Source organism: Giraffa tippelskirchi, chromosome 10, assembly GCF_054371585.1.
Source record: "Giraffa tippelskirchi isolate mGirTip1 chromosome 10, T2T-mGirTip1v1.2.pri, whole genome shotgun sequence".
Lineage (NCBI taxonomy): Eukaryota > Metazoa > Chordata > Mammalia > Artiodactyla > Giraffidae > Giraffa > Giraffa tippelskirchi.
This window is the reverse complement of record NC_137284.1, coordinates 72,051,625-72,064,889: the sequence shown is the minus strand read 5'-3', so window position 1 is coordinate 72,064,889 and position 13,265 is coordinate 72,051,625. Positions and strand designations below refer to the sequence as shown.

General features: G+C 39.6%; 1 protein-coding gene across 4 annotated transcripts in view; it reads right to left on the bottom strand.

The window, feature by feature from the left end:
* Window positions 1-13,265, bottom strand: part of LRRC72 (leucine rich repeat containing 72) — a 52,564-nt gene that overhangs the window by 27,933 nt on the left and 11,366 nt on the right. The window lies entirely within an intron of this gene.

Sequence of the window (13,265 nt, the reverse complement as noted above, 5' to 3'; positions counted from 1 at the left end):
GGCATGCACAAATAAAATTACCTTATTTAAGCAATCAGACAGACACAGAGAGGTTGAGTAACTTGTTCACACGGCTACACAGCTAGTACATAGAGGAACTGAAGTTTGGCCCAGACTCCAGAGTCCTTGCTGGGAACCACTGAACTTTATTACCACCCAAGGTAGGAAGCTGAGCTGTCAAGCTCATTCCCAGATGTAGCTTGAGTCACTGGATTGACTTGCCCCATCCACCTGATCGAATCTTGACTCTCTCAAGGGATCTGGGTTTCTCTCAAAACTTGCTCTAATGTGGCTGCCCCTATCTTAGGAGGCTAACTTTGGGTCCCAGGCACTGTTTTCTCATGTCTCCAACCCTTAGGAAGTTTTTCTCCAGTTTATCAATGACCTTCCAGCAGAAACTGCTGCTGCTGCTGCTGCTGCTGCTAAGTCGCTTCAGTTGTGTCCGACTCTGTGCGACCCCATAGACGGCAGCCCACCAGGCTCCTCTGTCCATGGGATTCTCTAGGCAAGAATACTGGAGTGGGTTGCCATTTCCTTCTGCAATGCACGAAAGTGAAAAGTGAAAGTGAAGTCCCTCAGTTGTGTCCAACTCTTCGAGACCCCATGGACTGCAGCCTACCAGGCTCCTCTGTCCATGGGATTTTCCAGGCAAGAGTACTGGAGTGGGGTGCCATTGCCTTCTCCCCAGCAGAAACTAGACAGATGCATATGATTGCCAATCAGTCCAAACTAAAAGAACCATGCAACATTGGTGTGAAGCAAAGTAATATGCAAGTAAATGCACTTGCTCTTGGTTTCCTCCACGTTGCTTTTCAGCATTCCTTTTCCCCAGCATCCTCTCACCCCTGAACACCCCATTTCAAGCCCTTTCAACATGCTCTAGAGTCCCATTTCTGCAGATTGACAGAGGTAAACTGCTATATTGTTGATAAAGCTTAAGATAGCCATCCCAAAGGTGTTTCTTTTAAATTATTTTGTTTACTATTTTACACCTTTCTCTTAGAACACTGTCTGCTAGTAGTTGCTGCTGCTCCATCACAAAGTCGTGTCCGACTCTTTTGCAACACCATGGACTGTAGTGTGCCAGGCTCCCCCTGTCCACGGGATTCTCCAGGCAAGAATAATGGAGTGGGTTGCCATTTCCTTCTGCAGGGGATCATCCTGACCCAGGGATCAAACCCATGTCTCCTGCATTGCAGGCAGATTCTTTACTGCTGAGTCATCGGGGAAGCCCTGCTATTTCTTTTAAATTAGAGGATTGTGATCCATGACTCTCTAATTGCTGACTTTCAGGTCAGTCTGAATAGGTATTGTGCTCTGAGAAGATTTCCAAGTGTCTCTCGAATTATGTTCCATAACAGCTCCCTAGGATACAGCTTGTAAAATCAGTTTTAGAGCCTATGTTCACTAAATCTGGATAATGTCATCAATATAAAGAGTGTCTTCAAAAAATTTCTATTGTTGTAAAACAAGATCACAGACTTGGAAGGAAACTTAAGAATTATGCACATGATTGCTGGTGAGGAAAATGACTTCTAGTTGAAAGTTTATATTATAAACACAGATTTAATTTTTTCTAGCGAAATATTTATCTAAAATGACAATAAAGTAATTGTTTCAAAAGATGTATATTCATAAAGAGAGGGAGAACAGAAAATTAGACCATAGCAATATGGTTTTGAAGAGTATATGATCTACGGGTAATAGAATTAATAGAAAAAAGGAAGTCAAATTCTAAACCAGAAAACAACCTCATATTTATACCACAAAATTCTAAAAAGTCTCAAAGACTGGACGTGAGGATAAAGAGGAGAGGATTAACTGAGCAGAGAAATTGTATTTCTCAATAATGTTCCCAGTATAACCACATGGCAACTGGACCTCTCCCCTACCACCTCAAAAGACTAGAGATTCATTCCCTGGATGGAATAAAAGACAAGAGTTCCTGGCCAAGTAGCCACTAGATAGATGTAAAGACAGAGGTTCCCACTGAAAACTGAAAGATTAAGGGAATGTATGTACACTATATGTTGAGGGTTCCTAGCCCTCTTTTCCGGGCTTGGCTCTCAGAATGTGGGCAGCCAGATCTTCATAGTTTAATCCTGTTATATATAAAGATAATATAATAATAACATTTAGAGGGGGTAAAAGAGCCCTTGTAAATTAAAAACATGAATGCAGTCTAAAATGTAACAAAAGAGTTGGAAGAGAATGTTGAAGAAATTCTCAGAAAGTAGAGCAATCTGACCAAAAAAACAGAAAATAGAGAAAATAAAGGAAAATTAGAGAGCCAGTTCAGTAGTTCAACATTCGTGTAGGAGTTCCAGAAAGAGAATGGTGAACATAAAAGAGAAAGAAATCAACAATACACTCCAAGAAAAATTCCCCAAATGGAAAGATATGAGTTTCTCAACTGTAATTTCCCCAAGCTTGCCACAATGGTTGAAAATAGACCTGCACCAAAGTACATCACTGTAAAATGTCAGAACACTGTCCTCCAGACAGAATACATGGGCTCACATGTGCACACACACATCATATTCAAGGACCAGGAATCAGAACTAAGAATGGCTTCATTCTCCTCAAAAGCTACACTGAAAACTACAAAACAGTGGAGTGATGCCTTATCTCTAACTTAGAATTCTACCAACCCAATGAGCCAAAATATTTGTCCAAATATGAACACTGCTGCTGCTAAGTCGCTTCAGTCGTGTCCGACTCTGTGCGACCCCATAGACGGCAGCCCACCAGGCTCCCCCATCCCTGGGATTCTCCAGGCAAGAACACTGGAGTGGGTTGCCATTTCCTTCTCCAATGCATGAAAGTGAAAAGTGAAAGTGAAGTCAAATATACACAATCGCAGGCATACACAATCTTAAAAAAAATTACCACATGGAACACTTTCTCGCAAAGCCACTAGAGAATGCACTTCAGAAAAATGTAAGACACACAATACAAGAAACAGGAGGGGGCAAAGGGAGTCCCTGGTGTGGCTCTGCAGGGTGATTAAAATTGTGCACAGAGGTATACAGGGCAGGAAGTCCAGAGCGGAGCACGGTCAGAAAGTTCTGGGCATACTTCTTCAAGAAATAAAAGCTACTGAATAATTCATTGAATAGATTTGGTCAACTGAGGGAGAGTTTGGGTTGAATAAGTAATAGTAACTAATAAAAAGTATATTCGTTTGTTTGGGTTGCATAACAAATATCACAGACTGGGTGTCTTAAACAACAGAAATTTACTTCCTCATAGCTCTGGAGGCCAGAAGTCCAAGATCAAGGTGCTGGCAAGACTGGTTACATTTTGAGGCCTCTCTCCTTGACTTGTACATGGCCACTTTCTGATACCTTCACATGACTTTCTATCTGTGCACACATGTCTATTCTCTCTCTCTTTCTCTCTCTCTTCCTTCTCATCTCCTTCTCCTGCTCTCTTCCCCTCTCACCCTCTCCCTCCTCCCTCCCATTTTCACTCTCATTCTTGCTCCCTCTCTCCTCTTCCTCTGTATCCTAATCTCCTCTTCTATGATGACACCAGTCACACTGGATTAGGGCCCACCCTAATGTCCCCATCTTAACTTCGTTACCTCTACAAAGGTCCTAGTAGCTTCCCTAGTAGCTCAATTGGTTAAGAATCTGCCTGCAATGTAGGAGACCCGGATTCAATCCCTGGGTCAGGAAGATTCCCTGGAGAAAGAAATGGCAACCCACTCCAGTACTCTTGCCTGGAGAATTCCATGGAGAGAGGAGTGTGGTGGGCTACAGTCCATGGGATCGCAGAATCAGACACGACTGTGCGACTTTCACTTTCATAAAGGCCCTGTATCCAAATACAGTCCCATTCTGAGACAGTGGGGTCTAGAACTTCAACATATAAATTTTGGGGCAGGGAAACAATTCAACCCAGAACAAAAAACTACTTAACGAATCAAAGGGAAATAAAATCCAGGGAAGTAGAAGAAATCCAATAAAGGGAAAATAGCTAGAGTTTAACACATGGCTTAGCTCTGAAGAGCATGGGTTGTCATAATAACATAGCCAGTGAATATTGATTTAACCAAAATCACAATACTGCCACATTAGGGGAATGGGAAATGGAAAGTATGCCTGTGTATGGAAAGTATGGAAGTGGAGGCAGGAAAGACAAAGCATTAAATCCTTATTTTTGTGGAAACTCAATAGCTATTGTCTAAATGGGAAAAATCAAGTGGCAGCAATACCAGCATGTGACTTTGAGATATGCAGCTAAACAACAAAAGATTACTTAAAAAAACTGAAAGTTGTTGCATCTGAGGGCTAACAAATGAAGGCAGAGTGTGCAGAAATGTTGCTAATGTATAGAATTAGCTAATTCTTTTAACTATTATAATAGGGATACATATAGCTCGGTTAAAAACAATTTTTTTAAAAAAGAGTAGGTCCTTAATATTCATTCTGTGCTTACTGTATGTGCTTCTTTGTTCAGTACTTCACATATGCCATCAAATTTCTTCATCATGACACCCCTTAGTTATGAAGAATAAATATCTCGTATATTATATACAGGGGCTTCCCAGGTGGTGCTAGTAGTAAAGAACTCACCTGCCAATGCAGGAAACGTAAGAGATGTGGGTTCAGTCCCTGAGTTGGGAAGATCCCCTGGAGGAGGGCATGGCAACCTACTCCAGTATTCTTGCCTGGAGAATCCCAAGGACCCTGGTAAGCTTACAGTCCATAGCGTTGCAAAGAGTTGGAGACGACTGAGCCAACTTAGCATGCATGCATATTATGTAAGAGGAGTCAGAGCTCTAGACAAATATTTGCTAAATATTATCAGCTTATTAGTGACAGGATTATAACTATACCTGATCTCCCTGTTCAGTATCCAGAGTTCCAGACTCTGCCAGGAATTATTATGTAGCTATTGGTATTATTCTTTGGATTTTCATCTTTCTAAACATTTTCTTATTAAATATAGAACACACTAGTCATTATTTTTTAGCTTCCCAGCACTGAATCATCCTCCCCACAATTCAAGGAATTCTTTATCTAATGAGCCTTGGTAGGTATTAGGACTTACTCCTCGTTAGGCAAAATACTTGCTTTTCTAGATTTCCTGGCAGGGAATGTGTGGACACATGACTAGGCTAGGATGCAATCCGACACATCCACTCTGAACTTCAAATCAAGAACTAGTAATGCAACCCAGAGAAAATCATAATTCCAAAAGTCACATGCACCCCAGTGTTCACTGCAGCACTAGTCACAATAGCCAGGACATGGAAGCAACCTAAATGTCCATCAACAGAGGAATGGATAAAGATGTGGTACAGATATACAATGGAATATTACTCTGCCATATAAAGAAAGAAATAGGGTCATTTGCAGAGATGTGAATGGGCCTAGGAGACAGAGTAAAGTCAGAAAGAAGAAAACAAATTTCACCTATTAATGCATATATGTGGAATCTAAAAAAATGGTACAGATGATCTTATTTGCAAAGAGAAATTGAGACACAGATGTAGAGGACAAATGTATGGACACCAAGTGGGGAGGGGGATGAAGGGGGTGGGGTGAACTGGGAGATTGGGACTGACATACATACACTACTGCGTATAAAATAGGTAACTAATGAGAACCCACTGTTTAACACAGGGAACTCTACTCAGTGCTCTGTGGTGACCTAAATGGGAAGGAAATCCAAAAGAGAGGGGATATATGTACCTGTATAGCTGATTCACTTTGCTGTATAGTAGAAACTAACACAACATTGTAAAGCAACTATACTCCAATGAAAATTAATTTTAAAAAATCAAGAACAAGTAATGCAAAGAGGTAGAGACAGTTTTGTGTTAAATCTGGTGGCGGCAGAGAAGGAGACAGCAACATCCATTCCCCACTGCAGTGGAAACGGTGGCAGCAGGAATGGGAACAGGAAAACAGAGCGTAGGTAGGGGCTTCTCTTGCTGACTGACAAGTCAACAGTGCACGTGGAAGCCACTTCTGTGACATGGCTTTGGCGGAGGCTTCTTTGGTCCTAAGAGTTTTCTACACTTGATTCCTAAACTACCTAATATTCGCCCAGTATCATTTCAATATATTACTTTCCTGCTTAACTCAGCTAAAGCATGCTTCTGTTAAGTGAATTTCTGTTTACCTTAACTAGCACCTTTGCAAAGAAAAGTTCGACTTGGCAGACCTAGCTATGATGCTTAAAAAAAAAAAACAAAAAAAACACCAGAAGATGAAAAAACAAAACCTAGAAACTATATTTGAAGGAACAAAAGTAAGTAAAATATTACACAGGCATAGTAAGTAAAATATTATCAAGTTACCCTCCCCAAACTTATAATTTATGATCCATTACATGACTTTTGTGATTCACTGACAAGATGGAAATATTATATTTATGAGAAAATATTAGAATTTTTATGTACATATTTTTCCACTCAACAAATACTCGTGGAGCAGCTACTGTGTGCTAGCAGTGTATTAAATTCAGCAGTATAGCTATGAAAAATACAGACAAAAACTCTGTCTTTTTTTCCAGCAGGGAAAGAGAAAACAAATAATACTTATAGTAAGTAAATCGTATATTATGGAATCAGTTGATAAATGCTATGGGAAAAAATAAAGCATGGAGATTGGGGGTGCCAACAGGGAGATAATGTTATATTTCAAATGGGCTGGTCAGGAAGACCTCACAGAGCAGGTAATATCTGAACAAATTCTTGATGAGGAAGAGGGAGTGGGCCATGAGAATATCTATGCAGGAACACTTGAAAACTAGCCAGTGTATATAGGTCCAGAGACAATAGGGTACATGGTGTTGTTGGGTCAGCGAGTTAGGGAGAGAAGAGGTATTAAGGTCAGAGAGGTAAGCTGGCAGCCTACATGTGCAGAGCCTTTAGGCTACTGAAAGAACTCAGCTGAAAATAATAGGTAACCATTAGAGATTTTGAGTAGAAGAGTAACATGTTTTGACTTAGATTTCCACAGATCACTCTGTTTATTGTCTTTGAGGGATTCTCAGTGAGGAGCAATTTTGTACCCCAGGGAGCATCTGACAATGTCTAGAAACATTTTTAGTTGTTGCTTCTGGGGATAAATCTGATATATAGTGTGTAGAGGCCAGGGATGCTGCTAAATATCCCCAAATGCACAAAAGCACTCCCACAACCAGGAATGATCCAGTTCAGAAGGTCGGTAGTATCAGAGTTGAAAAACCTTGGGGCTTTAAAGGCCCCTAGACCAGAGATTAAATGATATGATACAATTCTGAAAAATTCTATAATTATGTGTTATTTAAAGGGGTATATTATTGCATATTTGATATTATAATTACAATAGTTCCTAAATTTACATGAATTTCTTAAGTATTAGTTGGGAACAATTTTAATAATATACACTGAATTATGTAGGAGGGAAAAAAAGAAAAATTTCAGTATACTTTTAGGATTTCTAAGTTCATATATATGGTGTTCCTGTCCAATAAGTGAACATGATGCATTCATTTGGATCAGTTTAAAATGTATACAATACTTGGAAATAAAATCTACACTTTAAAAATATTGAGAAATGACTGTTTTTGTACAATGCAAATAGATTCTTCATTCTCATGTTTTCCCCTCTTTATTCCACATTCTTGACATTTTTATATACACTTTTTCCCCCAAATAGGTTACATTTTTTGGATTGTAACTAGATACATTGTTGTTGTTTAGTTGCTAGTTGTGTCTGACTCTTTTGCGATCCCACCGACTATGGCCTGCCAGGCTCCTCTGTCCATGGGATTCTTCAGGCAAGAATACTGGAGTGGGCTGCCATTTCCTTCTCCAGAGGATCTTCCCAGCCTAGTTATGGAACCCATCTTCTGCACTGGCAGGCGGATTCCTTACCACTGAGCCACCTGGGAAGCAACTAGATATATAGTGTATATGAATTTCACAACCATGCAGTGAAATCTTATTTAGATTACTTTTTTGAGGAGGTTTTAAATATTTGGTAAAATATAATTCTTTCAACAAAGTTGACATAAGAGAGAGAATTAATATTACACTGAGATAACAGAAACACATAAGAGCCCAAATTATAAGGAATGTATGCTAGTTCATTTTATTCATTAATAGCTCATATGCTCTACCACAGGGTTTGTGGTGCTCTAAATAGTTTTTTGGAACAAAGTATGGCATGTATAAATGAATAAATAAATGTATATATACTTAAACCTGATTAAAGGAACCAACTAAACTTTCATGAGGCAAAGCATGTTGTGAAAAATGCCTGAAAAAAAAAGTATTGCCACTCAAAGAGTTCTTTACAAATATTTAAAACTGTACATTCCAAATAATTATTTTAATTTTCAAACTGTGACTTGCTAGTTTTGTACATCAATATGCCTTCCTAAAATACACACACGTGTGCCCTCTACCAAATTTGCAATATGTGCTGCCTGTCTGGGAGATAAGGAAAAACAACGTATCTTTATGGCACAGAAGAATGAGTTCACTCTTTCTTGAAGTGGTTTTGCTTATTTTAGTGTGGAAAATGTTGTTATAAATATTTTCATTACTTTTTAGATGATGAAGTATGACTATGTCAGAAAATGTATTTTTATTTAAATTTACTTTGTAAGAGTTATCAACTATTCAGTTTTTGCTACGTGATGGAAATTCAGATTGTATTTTGGATAGTTGCTTGGTGAGGCATTATATACAGGTTTCTTATCAAATGCTTACTGTAATCTGTGATAAATAGAATATACCCAAGTACTGCTAGATCTTCCAGAAACAGAAAGACACTAGCATTGTGGCAATATTATACACTCATTATTAAACATCTGTTTAAAAAAGTTTTTGAGGAAATGAGCCAAAACACAAGTAGATCAAATGCATACAGACCATTTGCAACTGTAGTATAATATGCAAATCACTTAGATCACTCATCGGAACAGACCCAGATTCTTAAGAAAGCTTGAAAAGATGAACTTTGACCTAAAATCCCCTCAGTCAGGCTCACTGGAAGATGAGACAAGAGAGTGTTTTGAAGGCTTCAGTTTATATACACCTAAGAGCAGCTGCCTCTCACTAATTACATCAGTGGAGATAAGAGAAAGATGACTCAGAAAGAGAGTTGCTAAAGAACTAGTGAATATCTACACAATACAAGGAGAAAGCAAGCCCTTGGAGAGCATAATGAAGGAGGAAGCAGGATAGCTTGAACAAACCTAGAAGAGTTGGGGCATTGAAAATCCTTAGAAACAACTTGTACCTATTTAATTTGTTGGTTCAGGGTCAGGCTAGAAGCTCCAGTTTTATCACCCATTGCATAATAATGGGGAGAAGTGTGCACCCTTTGAGCATGTTCAGCTCCAAACACACCAAACCACACTCGTTCATTGTTTCCCGAAACCACTGCTTTCTCTCATTCCATTCCAGGTAGTTTGCAACCACAATGCCCTTACCAGGAGGATAGCCACTCCCTAATTCTATCTCTAGGGCAGGTACCATCATATTCATTGTTATATTCTATCAGTAGCCTAAAACAAGTACAGAATAAACCATATTAGATAGGATGCTTTTGACTCTAAGTAATTAAAAGACGCTTACTCATTGGAAGGAAAGTTATGACCAACCTAGACAGCATATTAAAAAGCAGAGACATGACTTTGTCAACAAAGGTCTGTCTAGTCAAGGCTATGGTTTTTCCAGTAGTCATGTATGGATGTGAGAGTTGGACTATAAAGAAAGCTGAGCACCAAAGAATTGATGCTTTTGAACTGTGGTGTTGGAGAAGACTCTTGAGAGTCCCTTGGACTCCAAGGAGATCCAACCAGTCCATCCTAAAGGAGATCAGTCCTGGGTGTTCATTGGTAGGATTGATGTTGAAGCTGAAACTCCAATACTTTGGCCACCTCATGCGAAGAGCTGACTCATTGGAAAAGACCCTGATGCTGGGAAAGATTGAGGGCAGAAGGAGAAGGGGACAAGAGAGGATGAGATGGTTGGATGGCATCACCGACTCAATGGACATGGGTTTGGGTAGACTCCAGGAGTTGGTGATGGACAGGGAGGCCTGGCGTGCTTTGGTTCATGGGGTTGCAGAGTTGGACACAACTGAGTGACTGAACTGAACTGAATCTCTAAGCTCAACTCAAACTGGCACATAAATTAAAATACTCATTACCTCACACATCTAGGAGTCCAAAGGTTGTAAGAGCCTCAAATCTCAATGATTCTCTGAGCTCTGCTTTTCTCAAAATGTTGGATACATCCATAAGTTGGAAGGATGATTTCTGGCTTATAAGCCAGGCCAGAAAATGTCCAGAGGAAACAGTGGACCTCTCTTCCAGTGCTCTTTGAGGAATAAGGAAACCTTTCACAGAAGTCTCCCAGGACCTACCTCCAATGTCTCTATTGCATCAGTTGGATTATAAGCCCATTCGTTGACTAGCTACTCACAAGGAGGATGGGGTTATCCTGACTGGTTTAAACAGTTTAGGCTCCATAAAGCCTTTGGAAGTGGGGATGGGGCCACCTTCCTGAGTAACAACAAGTGTGTACTAAAACACAAACTCAGATTCTGCTATACAGGTAAAGGAAGATAATGGATAATGAATAGACAACCAATAAAATGATCAGTACATTTGTCTCCACAAAGTCGTTGACTGAATAAATGAATAAACAAAAAAGATGTGTTCATTTTATTTTACTATTTTGTGCCTTAGTTGTTCCTAAACAGAGGGTAGGAAATAAATCTAAGAACATTTATTTATGTTCTACAATAATGTAAGAACAATGCTGGTCACAGATTCAAACCATTGTTAGCAAAACATTACAATTCTAAATATTTATGTTCATTTGTCAGTGTTGATGTTTTTCACCAAGATTCTCCATATCATTTCTATACTGGCATAGTAACTTCCAGATAGTAGTTCACCCAGTGTAATCTAGATTGTAAAGAAAACTGATAATCACATTTTTCCATAGGAATTTTGATGAAGTACTACCATAGCTAATATGCCCACTAGAGTTTTAGATGCTGAATAAAACTTTAATTTTTCATGGAGTGTGAATACTCCAACAACTTAGCAACCAGTCAACTACTGATCAACACAAAAATTCACATTGGCTTATTCACTCATCTCATGGCCACTTAAAACTTATTTGAATATGATATCTTTTCAGGATTATATGGAATTGTTGTTCAGTTGCTAAGTCATGTCTTACTCTTTGTGACCCCATGGACTGCAGCACTCTAGGCTTCCCCGTCCTTCAATATCTCCCAAAGTTTGTTCAAATTCATGCCCATTGACTTGGTGATGATGCCATCTAACCATCTAAATAAATCTATTTTTAAAGAACAAAGTTAAGTGATGGCTATTTGGGAAAGAATATGGTTTGTTAAACATAAATAACCAAACACTAGAAGAGAATTTAGTCCTTTTGTTGCACCTTTTCTCCACCAATCCCCCTTCAAAACCAAAGTACAATAGTTGACAGTGTGTGCAATCCTTTTCTATGTATACAATGCATCTGTAAGTCAACTGTACGAAAATTCAGTGACTGCCTGAAGGTGGGATGGTGTCCACTACAAGAAAGCCCAAAAAATATTAAAAATCCCTAATCACACCTCTCCCTTTAGACATACTGCCAACATTTGTACATGTTCTTTCCTTCAAAGCTGAACACTGAACACCACAAGGAACACACATGAAAAACAAAGATTAGTCACTTTTGCCATGCTTGATGAGTTCCATCTTTTTCTAATTGGAGGTCACACACTGTGACCCAGGATAATTTTTGGCAGAGTGTTTAAAAGAGTTTTGAACTTGTATGCCCTTAAGTAGTTTGTGCACTTTCCATTTCAGTTGTTAGCTGCCTGGGCCTTGAAGATATTTGTGCTTGTTCTCCTAGAAATTATTTCAAGATTATGCAACTTATGCTTGCACTTAATACTGGAAGAACTTTTTTCCATTTTCCACTTAGTTGGTTAAAAAAACAGACAAATTGCAATGTAATATTGAAATACTTTCATAAACATGGCTGCTTAAAGATTCAGTGCTATGAATCTGGACTATTGCTTGACAAGCAGACTACTACTGAAAACTCAAATCGTTATTTTTTAATCAGCTGGTGTTTGAAAGTTTAAATTTAGAATGCTAAGACTGGATCATCAATTTATAACGAACAAAATACAAGCTGTTGGAAAGTCAAACTTCAGAAAGTTGAGAATGACTGACTAGCTAACTATAGTGATTGTTTTGGCTTCAATTTTAGTTCAGTCTCACTCTTTGACTTGAAGAGAGCTTGGAGCTCCAGTCAGGCCCCGCTACGGAGGAGGGAGTGGGAAGGCTCTGCCAACTAACCCTGGCCTCTAAGAGCAGCTTCAAGGGCCACACTCAGTGACCCTGATGAGCATTCCTGGAAGCTGGTGACATGATGGCTTAGTGCCTGGGCTTCCTGAAGAAGCTAGATCAGCTTGGGAGGTAATCAGTCCCTCACACGGCAGGACAATGTGTGTGAGTTCTGGGGAATGCATGCAGGACCTTTGGAGGAATGTTGATCTAGGGCACTTTACAAAGGATCCTGCCCAAAAGGGCAGTTTGCCAAGGCGAGGAGATGCTCGGATGTAAGAACAACTGGGATACAGGTTAGGGGAGGTCTGGAGTGGCCAGGAAAGAGGAATCAGAGTTGGAGAAACCTAGCAGAGGGGCTTCGGAATAACCAAATGGGAGAAAACAATAAACTCTGAACATTATTAATACCAGTGGGTGCAAACTGAATAAGCACTTTGCTTTTCCTTGGCCTTTCCACTGCCTCCACACTTCTCCATTCCATATTAACTTGAGAAGGCTGGGGTAGAGATGCGAGGCAAGAAAACAACCAACCACTTCCCCTTGCTAATGAAGAAGGCAGATGGCCATCCGCAGTCAGCCCTAGCTGAAGAAGAGAGGAGAGACAGAGGATGTCTCATTTATGAATTAACATATTCATCTCCACATTCTCATTTCTGAACTGAGACTATGACTGCGGCATCAAACGGACTGAAAGTTCCTGAACTACAAAAGAGAGAGAGAGAAAAAAAGTCATGAGATTGCACAAGTTTTCTTTCAGGAAACTGGGAAGCAGCAGCTTACACTGAACAGTTTTGGAAGAAGATGGCAGCAAAAAGTAAAGCTCCCATCTGACAACATCTCACAAACTGACCTATTCAATATGCATGTGTGCAAAGTCGTCTCAATTGTTTCTGGCTGTTTGCAACCCTGTGGACTGTAGCCCGCCAGGT